Genomic DNA, 11,208 nt, shown 5'->3' on the forward strand with positions numbered 1-11,208 from the left:
ACAACCTGACGTACCCAGCGACTACGTTTTGGCTGCGTTTCCTTATGTCTAGACGTAATACCTTGTCTCTGCCACTGGAATGGCCACATACTACCTCCTCGATACAAAACCTCAAAATCGTAATTCTTTGCAGTTACCACCTTGCACATATCAATGCCTCATTTACAGTCACATTGATTAACCAAACAGCCACAGTTCAGAGTGGTAAAGCTAAAGGTGCTGCAACCAGTTACCTCATGACGCATTTTAGGAAGCGTCACAGGTTACAGGTCCCGACCATCAGACAGCAATAACCTTTCAAGAAGTTCATAACAGCTCGCTCGTATTCCGCTGCAGACCGAATGATGCGTACTGGCAACCAGAGGTAGATTTTCCATGTGTTCCCTAGATCACTTCTGGAGAATGCCGGAATGGTTCCTTAGAAACAGACACTGCCGATTCCCTCCCCCATCCTTCCCCCCACTCCGTCTCTAATAATCTCGGCTTCGATGACGCTTGAAAAACTACTTTTCTCTTAGAGTGTCATAGACAGTCTTCACACTTGACATATACCCGTGACGTTACAGGTTTTGAGGTTCAGCGAGTATTTTTTATTTAATAAAATTGCAGCCAAATAGCCATATACAGTTACTTTGCTTAACATTTTACATTTACATTTACAATTTTGCAGATTCATTTATCGATTTCACTCTTTTACTGCACAGTTCTATGTGATATCGTTCGCAGGCTTCGTTACACAGTTCCCATACACATGTTGTGGTTGGGTAGTGATAAGTTTTGTTTTTTCAAATTAGATGATGAAAGCCGTGAATAGAAAATCTAGTTACGACATGTCGCAGCTCGAAGTTTGGTGCTGTTCATGAGCGGTCCGTCATTGCTTGGGTGCCATAGAACTCCGGCCATACTTTTTCTCGTTTGTCCTCCATGATCTTCAATTGATTTCTGGAAGACCTGGTGTGTGGCATCATATATCGAAGTTTGATGTCTTCAATTAGGAATGTCTCTCTCGCTAGCAGGTACACTAAAAAAATTGGTTCAAATGGTTCTGAGCACTATGGGACTACTGAGGTCATCAGTCCCCTAGAACTTAGAACTACTTAAACCTAACTAACCTAAGGACATCACGCACATCTATGCCCGAGGCAGGATTCGAACCTGCGACCGTAGCGGTCACGCGGTTCCAGACTGTAGCGCCTAGAACCGCTCGACCACACCGGCCGGCAGGTACACTAGTCTAGATCTTGTTGTCTTTGAGAGACATAGTGCTCTTTTTAGATAGGTCGATTTTACCTTTTCTAGTGTTTCTAGATTTTTTTTCTGTCAGGTGGTCCCATATGACCTCCATCCCATAGGCCAGGGTTGGCAAGATTTTTTGCGTTGAATAATTTCATGGCTGCTTCTAGACTGAGTAGGCGGATGTTTTTGATGTCCTGTATCGCTATTATTGCTTGGGCTGCACGTTCTGTTGTATGTTTTGCGAAGCATTTGGCTGTTGGTTGCAATGTCACCCCTAGCCATTTAAAGTCTGATGAGATTTTTATTTTTTGTCCTCTGATGTTGATTTCCGCATTCTTGGGTGTTTTTCCTCCTTTTCTGAAAATCACCATTTCTGTCTTTGTTATGTTTATGTGTAGTTTGTGTTCACTGCACCATTTATCTATTTTCTCAATTACTTTCTGCAGCTTCTGTATATCTGTTGAACCTACGGCTATGACGTCAGCGTATGCATATACGTATACATCTTCTTCATTTTCTCCAATTCTGCCGGCCGGAGTGGCCGAGTGTTTCTAGGTGCTACAGTCTGGAACCGCGCGACTGCTACGGTCGCAGGCTCGAATCTTGCCTCGGGCATGGATGTGTGTGATGTCCATAGGTTAGTTAGGTTTAATTAGTTCTAAGTTCTAGGGGACTGATGACCTCAGAAGTTAAGTCCCATAGTACTCAGAGCCATTTGAACCATTTTTTTCTCCGATTCGTGGTACTTCTTCAGTGGCAAGACTGTACAGCAAAGGGCTCATTGGGTCACCCTGTAAGACTCCGTTCGATCGCAGAATGAGGTTCGAAAATTAGAGGTTGTCTTATATTGTGATTAATTTGTATTCGAGGATTGACTTGACTATTCTTGCCCATACGCTATCTTCTCCCATTGTGTTTCCCAGTTTTCGGACTATGAGATCTCTTTCCAGTAGGTCAAAGGCTTTGGTAAAGTCTATGAACACTGTGTAGAACATTTGTTTGTTTTGGAGCGCTTCGTCGCTGTTACATTACTCTTGCACAACGCGCGCTACCTGCATGGAGCGTCTTATTTTACCGCAATATACGGGGCGGGCAAAATGAAACTGGCCTGAGAAATATTTCGTGCACACTAAGATAGACAAACCAAGTCTCGATGATGTAAATCGTATTGCCTATTTTAACGTGCACGAAATACTTCCCAGGCCGGTTTCATTTTGACCATATATGTAAATGAACAGAGATATAATACCACAAATGACTAGAGTAGTAAATATTTGCTGATCAGCCTAACATCTACTTGCAATTAATTCATGTATGACTTAAAAGTAGTGACCCTTATACATATGTTCCAGACAGAGAAACGTTTCTTTCGTCTGTGCCTCGGAGGTTCCTTGGCGACTCGCCGGCATTCACCAGAATCCACGACTCTTGGTGCTGTGCGAAGCGCGAGACAAATTACGAGACGTACTGCCCCGCGGATTTAATTGGAAACGCTTAATGGAGGATCTGGGTTAATTGTCTGCGCTGTTACACTATCAGTCACTCTACATAGGGGTCGCCAGCTTCGATTTGACCCGTGACACAGGGTCAAACTCCTCACTACTCCAATATCAAACGACTAATCAAAGCACTTTAGCAGTCCAAGCACTGTCAGAAACATTCCGAGATCCGCTCGGTGGGGTGGAAAGTGTACAGTTCATACACCGCCTCCAACTGACCGCTAAACAATCTCACCAATAATCACTTCCGCAACAAACTGCAGCGCAGTTCGATGTCTGTAGGGAAAGAGTCACGCAAAAATATCACTGTCAGATTTGCACTCAAACAAATGAAATTTATCGGTATACCAAATTCGTCACTTTTATCCAGTACTACCTCCAGCTCCACGCTCCGACCTGCGCTATCTCTCAAATACCGAAGAAACTCCCGCTCCATTCCGCAACTCTTGCCTAAGCAGAATTCCATGTCGGCGCCCGGGAACGCACTTCGGATTCTCCGTCTTCCGTGATGCACTAAGCAGCCTGCTTGATCACGAAGTCCCTAGTTCCTTCTTCTAATACACGCAACGAAAAAACTTCATTCACCTCTTACGGTAAGCGACTTCTATATCCAATAAGGGCTGCAAGCCGACCCTCCGTTTCTTGAGCTCGAGGTTGCTTCACGATGTTAGTTAACACGTAAGCCTTTCAGTGGACATGTGGAAAGAGTCCATTTAAGGCCTCTATGAACGGGAAGATTTGTCTGATGTGATAGAAGAAAAAACAGAAATCGATTTAGAAGAGGTAGGGGATACAGTATTAAGATCAGAGTTGAAAAGAGCTTTGTAAGACTTAAATTTGAATAAGCAGAAAGGATAGATAACATTGCCAGCCACGTTACCCGAGAGTGCTAACGCGCTGCTTCCTGGACTTGGGTAGGCGCGCCGATCCCGTATCGAATCCGCCCGGCGGGTTAACGACGAGGGCCGATATGCCAGCGAGCCTGCATGTGGTTTTTAGGCGGTTTTCCACATCACGCTGGGTGAATACCCCGGTCCCCACGTTCCGCCTCAGTTACACGACTCGCAGACATTTGAAATACGTTCGCACTATTTCACGATTTGTACTAGATGCAGAGAGCTGGGGTACACTAACCCCATCCCAGAGGGTTCGGCGTGGCGGCAGGAAGGGTTTCTGGCCACCCTCTGCGACTAACACTGCCAAATGTATGATAACACGGCCGACCCCGCTACGATGCGGGACAAAGGCCCCAAGAAAGAAAGAAAAAGATAACATTCCATCAGAATATCTTGATCATTGGCGGAACTGACAACAAAACGACTATTAATGGTGGTGTGTAGAATCTATGAGTCTGGCAACATATCATCTGATTTTCGGAAAAATATCATCCATACTATTCGGAAGACTGCAAGAGCTGACAAGTGCGAGAATTATCGCATAATCGGCTTAACAGTTCATGACAGGAATAATACACAGAAGAATGGAAAAGAAATTGAGGATGTGTTAGATGACGATCAGTTAGGCTTTAGGAAAGGTAAGGGCACCAGAGAGACAGTTCTGACGTTGCAGTCAGAAGCAAGACTGAAGAAAAACCAAGACACGTTTATAGGATTTGTCGACCTGGAAAATGATTCAAGATGTTCGAAATTATGAGAAAAATAGGAGTAAGCTATAGGGAGAGACGGGTAATATAAATATGTACAAGAGCCAAGAGGGAATAATACAAAAAAGTGGACCAAGAACGAAATGCTCATATTAAGAAGCGGTGTAAGACAGGGATGCAGTCTTTCGCCCCTAATGTTCAATGTATACATCGAAGAAACAATGATGGAAATAAAAGTAAGGTTCAACAGTGGGAGTGAAATTATATCAATGATATGGTTCACTGATGACATTGCTATCCTCAGTGAAAGTGAAGGTGAATTGCAGGAGCTGTCGAGTGGAACGAACACTCTAATGAGCAAGAATATGGTTTGAGAGTAAATCGACGAAATATGAAAGTAATGAGAAATAGCAGAAATGAAAACAGCGAGAAACTTAGCATCAGGATTGATGGTCACGAAGTAGACGGAGTTAAGGAATTCTGTTACCTAGACAGAGAAATAATTCATGACAAATGGGGCAAGTTTGACGTAAAAGGTATACTAGCCGAGAGAAGTTGGCTACTATCGAATTAAATTGAAATTAATTTGGGGGGAAAATGTCTGAGAATGTACGTTTGGGGCACAGCTTTGTATGGTAATGAAAACAGGACTGTGGGAAAACCGGAACAGAAGAGAATCGAAGCATTTGACATGTGGTGCTACAAACGAATATTGAATATTAGGTGGTCTGATAATGTAAGGAATGAGGAGGTGCTGCACACAATCGGTGAGGAAAGGAACATATGGAAAATACTGACGAGGAGAAGGGACTGGATGATGCGACATATGTTAACAAATCGAATAACTTCCATAGTACTAGAGGGAGCGGTAGAGTGTAAAAACTGTGGACGAAGACAGAGATTGGAATGCATCCAGCAAATAATTGAGGACGTAGGTTGCAAGTGCTGCCCTCAGATGAAGAGGTTGGCACAGGAGAGGAATTCGTGGCGGGCCGCAACAAACCAGTCAGAAAACTGATGACAAAATAAAAAAAAACGTCACAGCCAATCAGAATCAGGGGTGGGATGTAAGCATTTCCATTGGCTTGCGCTGACAGAGCTTCTGTAAGATGCTGCTTACTGGTAAGACCTTTAAATTTTTTCAGCAACGAGTGTCGCTAAAAACCAGCCGTTATGCGGAAATAACGCGTACCTAAAATCAGCGCTCCGACAGCCACCCGTTTTGGAGGATTAGGAAAAATCATGCCCATCTTCTTCAAAGCGAACAATAAACCCTTTCAGCTTGCAGCCAGAAGCTCAATGACAAGACTATAAGATATCCCCAATTAAAAGGAGACCTTCCCTGTAGCAGAGTTGTATCTACCAGGTGTACCGGAATGAAATGAGCGTTCTTTTTTGTGAAAATGAAACACTAATTTTGAACTGAAAAGTAAAAACATTTTATTCAAAATACTGACTATTGCTTTCTATACTTTTGACCACCTTTCTAGCAATTTGTGGACACCACGCCAATAGAAATGTTCGTCTTTTGAAGTAAGCCAATCAGACACCCAATTTTCGACTTCGTAGGAATCGAAGTGTTCCTCAGCCAATGCGTGTCTCATTGATGAAAACAAATGGTAGTCGGAAGGGGCCAAGTCTGGTGAATACGGCGGGTGGGGTAGCAGCTCCCAGCCAAGTGTTTTGATTGTATCCTGAACCAGTTTTGCTTTGTGTGCAGGTGCATTGTCGTGTAAAAATATTACATTGCCATATCTTCTGGGCCATTCTGGTCTTTTTTCGATCAATGCATAGTTCAAACTGAACATTTGTGGTCTGTAGCGACTAGTATTCACAGTTTCACCGGGTTTTAGAAGCTCATGATACACCACACCTTTCTGATCCCGCCAAACACAGAGCATTCATTGTCTTCTTGGCGAATACATCTGGCTTTGCACTCGATGTTGATGGTTGTCCCAGATTAACCCATGATTTTTCCCGTTTAGAATTCTTAAAATAAATCCATTTTTCATCGCCAGTAACAATTCGATGCAAAATTGATTTTCTTTCATGTCTTTGAAGCAAAATTTGACAAATGGTTTTTCGGTTTTCCATCTGTCTTTCATTCCATTCATGTGGCACCCATTTTCCACACTTTTTTATCTTTCCCATAGCTTTCAAAGGGTCTGAAATTGTTTGTTGTGCAACATTTAGCATTGCTGCCATTTGCTTCTGACTCAAAGTATCATCTTCATCCAATATTGCTTGCAATTCGGCGTCTTCGAACTTTTTTGGTGGTCTTCCACGTTCTTCATTTCTTACATCAAAATCATTATTTCTGAACCGTTGAAACCATCTTTTGCATGTTGCTTCTGATAGAGCATGATCACCATATGCCTCGACAAGCATTCGATGCGACTCTGCAGCACTTTTTTTTCAAATGAAAACAAAAAATTAATGCTCTCCGCAAATCATCACTTTCTGGTACAAAATTCGACACCGTTAACACGATGAAAACATATGATGTTGTTTGTTCCATGACTTGATGTATACTAAATATCTTTGACAGGTGTCATACAGACCAAAAAAAAAATTAAGGCTCGTTCACAACAAATGTCCCTTATGGACACATTTGTATCTTAACGCTCATTTCACATCGGTACACCTGGCAATCTCAGTGGGTGAATGCTTTTACCGAGATATGACGTGGTCGTATTCCTAGTTGCACAAGCGAAGTTAACGGCTTCGCAGCAATTTCCTGTTTCTGGAGAGTTGTTTCGGCAGTTCGTTGCATGATGAATGACTACGAATCAGCACGAACACCGATTATCCCGTTTCTTTGCGTAGAAGTGAAGCATGATTCACAAGTTCATCGCAAGAGAGCAGTATCCCGCACGGTGCACAATAATCCGTTGGTGTCAGCGTTAGGAGGAGGACGTGTGACCAAGAAGGCCCTTGTGCTTCTTCAAAAATTTCGATGGGACGTCTTGGAACTTCCCCCTTACAGCTCCATATTTCCCCACATGACTTGCATATCTTCGGCTCATTAAAACGATCTATGAAAGGTAAGAGGTTCACCTGTGACAAGGAACTTCAGGGCATCGTGGAAAACTGGATCCGTCAGCAACCCACAAGTTTCTACAGTGACTCCGTCCACTCCCTTCGTACGCGCTGGGACCGGTGTAGCAATATCAATGGCAGTTATGTACAGTTGTACTGTTCCACATGAACAATAACTACAATATTCTTGGTAAAATTTCTTTGCCTATAAATGTAGTCTCGTCTTCAGTTGGGCATACCTTATACACCAGCAAAGCGGGGTAGCACACATGTGCGGCCAGAGAATGTTCCAATAGCTTGTTCGATTACTCAGAACAGCAAAAGCTATCAATTCAGATATGCGATATCGCTGGTAGAAAAATATTTTGTTCATAAATAAAATCAGAAACGCAACCCACGATTTCATTCGTACCACGGGAAAGACAATGATCAGAGACGTAGTAGAGAGGGTGGGATATAATTAATTCTCTACCAGAGAGCCCGCAACTCAGACCGATCTAAAAGTCAGAGTCCTCCGTGCCCCGTGCCGTATGCGGAACATCGACGGTGGTCACAAAACGTTTAACGCGCAGATTTATTCATGAAGGCATTGGTGACTGCATTTGCCTCTTGCAGAGACAAGTCCTAATGCTGGCGTATCCTCTACGAATCCTGTATTTGAGGCTGCCTAAGTGCCTTAAGGCTCTCACTAAATCACTTTCATAGCACACATTATATGGGAATAAGTCACACATTACCTGAACCGTCAGACTAATTAGTTCTAACTAATAACAAAAATAAATGTCCAAGGCAGGCGCGGCCGGCAGGCCACGCGAAGTGGTAATTAAATCAGTAAATCATAAGTGTGGGAGAGAAAGACTGCGAGACGCGGAGTAATTTCAGGCCGGTCGCAAAACAAAATAACCGTGAATAATGAATGGGTGCGCCCGCACATTACCTCCAGAGTCGCTGGTAAATTGCGTTACCCCCACTTCTTTAAAGACCGACCACTCTCAGTTACTGAAATGCGTTGTTGAAAATAATTAGTCTTACGTGCACAAGCAATTATTTGAATAGGAGGTGTATCTCCTTTTCAATGCGGGGTCAACTAGGTACACTATGTGATCAAAAGTATCGGGACACCTACAAAAACATACGTTTTTCATATTAGGTGCATTGTGCTGCCACCTACTGCCAGGTACTCCATATCAGCGACCTCAGTAGTCATTAGACATCGTGAGAGAGCAGAATGGGGCGTTCGCGGAACACACGGACTTCGAACGTGGCCTGGTGATTGGGTGTCAGTTGTGTCATACGTCTGTACTCGAGAAAGCCACACTCGTAAACATCTCTAGGTCCACTGTTTCTGACGCGACAGTGAAGAGGAATCGCGAAGGGACACGTACAGCACAAAAGTGTACAGGCTGACCTCGTCTCTTGTCTGACAGAGAAAAAAATCTGGAAATTTGTGGTAAGATCATACGGAACCAAACTGCTGAGGCCATCGGTCCCTAAGCTTACACACTACTTAATCTAACTTAAACTAACTTACGCTAAGGACAACTGCACACCCATGCCCTAGGCAGGACTCGAACCTCCGACGGTGGGAGCCGCGCGGACCGTGACATGACGCCTAAGACCGCTCGGCTACCCCGCGCGGCGACTGACAAGAGGCCGCCGACAGTTGAAGAGGGTCGTAATGTGTAATTGGCAGACATCTATCCAGACCGTCACACAGAAATTTCAAACTGCACCATTACCCACAGCAAGTATTACGACAGTTAGGTAGGAGGTGAGAAAACTTGAATTTCATGATCGATCGGCTGCTCATACGCCACACATCACGCCGGTAAATGCCAAACGACGCCTCGCTTGGTGTAAGGAGCATAAACATTGGACGATTGAACAGTGTTGTTTTGCGTGGCACTATCACAGCAGAGGTCTACATTGATGTTTTAAGGACGTTCTTGCCTCCCACTGTTGAAGAGCAATTCGGGGGTGGCGATTGCATCTTTCAGCCCGATCGATCTGTTCATAATGCACGACCTGTGGCGCAGTGGTTACACGACAATAACATCCCTGTAATGGACTGGCCTGCACAGTGTCGTGACATGAATCCTGTAGAACACCTTTGGGATGTTTTGGGACGCCGAATTCGTGCCAGGCCTTACCGACCGACATCGATACCTCTCCTCAGTGCAGCACTCCCAAGAAATGTTCCTGCACCTCATTGAACGTATGCCTGCGTGAGTGGAAGCTGTCATCAAGGCTAAGGGTGGGCCATCACCATATTGAATTTCAGCATTACCGATGGAGGGCGCAACGAACTTGTAAGCCATTTTCGGCTAGGTGTCCGGATATTTTTGATAGTGTGAGGACGACAAAAAAATTTTAAAACGCCGGATTGGGAGTAAAAAGTAGTCTCCAGTAACCTGATTAATCGGGACACAATGCAAATTACTGTGTGGAATGGTATAACGTGGCACTTTGTTGCCCGTGTGACGGAAGGGCAGCCCGGTGGTGGGAAGAGTATAGAAGCTGCCCGCACAAGCGACAAACGTAAGACGGGCTAACAGGCTGACGGAACGGTAACTATCTTGTGGACGGTGTGACGTCATGCACTCACGACTAAGACCACTGGGTCGCTCCCTTCACGAGCCAGTTTACTATCAAAAGTAGCCAGAATGCTATGGTGCTTTGATTATTCAATGTGAACTGGGCATTTCTTTTTTATATCTAAAAGTTTCCTGTTCCCCTACTATATTCAACATATGGCTGTTTTCTTTTTTATTAAGTATTCTGAAATTTTCTGACCGGGTTCTGATGCTGTGCCGCGTTTCGCGCAAGTGCGTTGTTAATGCATATCGGGATTATTTAAGTTAAGGTGTTCTTGAAATATTTTTCGAAATGACCTACCGGTTTGCCCTTCTTAACACGAAGCGGTTGTTGTTTAAAACGTTAAATAATATATACCTGAAGTTTCGCATTCGTACCGTTGATTTTGGCTGAGAAAAAGAAAGAAAGTGCGTTAATTTCTGGGTGACCCTCTATTATATCTCTTAAAAAAAATAATGTAACTTTTTATTTAGAGGAAACACTCTCCTAGTAAATTTGTTTGTCCTTTGATTTATCGTGATCTGTTACTGATTTTTAGTGAAGTTAGTTTTTACGTTTAGCGTTCAAAAAAATACAAAAGAGATACAATAAGCAAAATAATGAATTTCGTAGGTTGCCAATTACGTATTATATCTGGTATTATCAAGCGCCAGGCTCCCTACAAATTACTGTAAATGCAATAACGTAGTATTACTCAGCTCCCGTTCACTGATCTGACATTATTATTGTCCCAGAAAATAGACAAGTTTTAATAAAATTATTTCACTGGATTCCTTCAATTATTCTCACTGAATATTTTTACATAATTTCTTCCGCTCCGGCTATCAGACATTGTGCTGTGAAAAAAATATTTTTAAATGTACCGCGTAATGGCGGCTAGTTGTTAACAGTCAGAGATCACTGTTACTCGCTCCGCAGCAGCTGGAAACATGCTAAATAACTTTCGTTAAATATTCTTTTCATAAGGTAAATGTGGCGTAGGTTCTTGAAATAACACACGGAGATTACTTTATACTAATATATTCTTACTAGGACACAGTTTACACCATCAAATATTTGCAATTACGTTACGACAGAAACAAATGGTAGCGCAGCGCAATAGCTTGCGTACCTTGTTCCAGCTAACACCAGAACGAACAGAACAAAACAGACTAGGCAGAAGAATGAGCATTGCATAGTGTTTTATACTCTTACAAAGATAATAATACTTCTTTTAATTACTGACACATTATAACC

This window comes from Schistocerca piceifrons, chromosome 3 (genome assembly GCF_021461385.2).
Source record: "Schistocerca piceifrons isolate TAMUIC-IGC-003096 chromosome 3, iqSchPice1.1, whole genome shotgun sequence".
Taxonomy (NCBI): Eukaryota; Metazoa; Arthropoda; class Insecta; order Orthoptera; family Acrididae; genus Schistocerca; species Schistocerca piceifrons.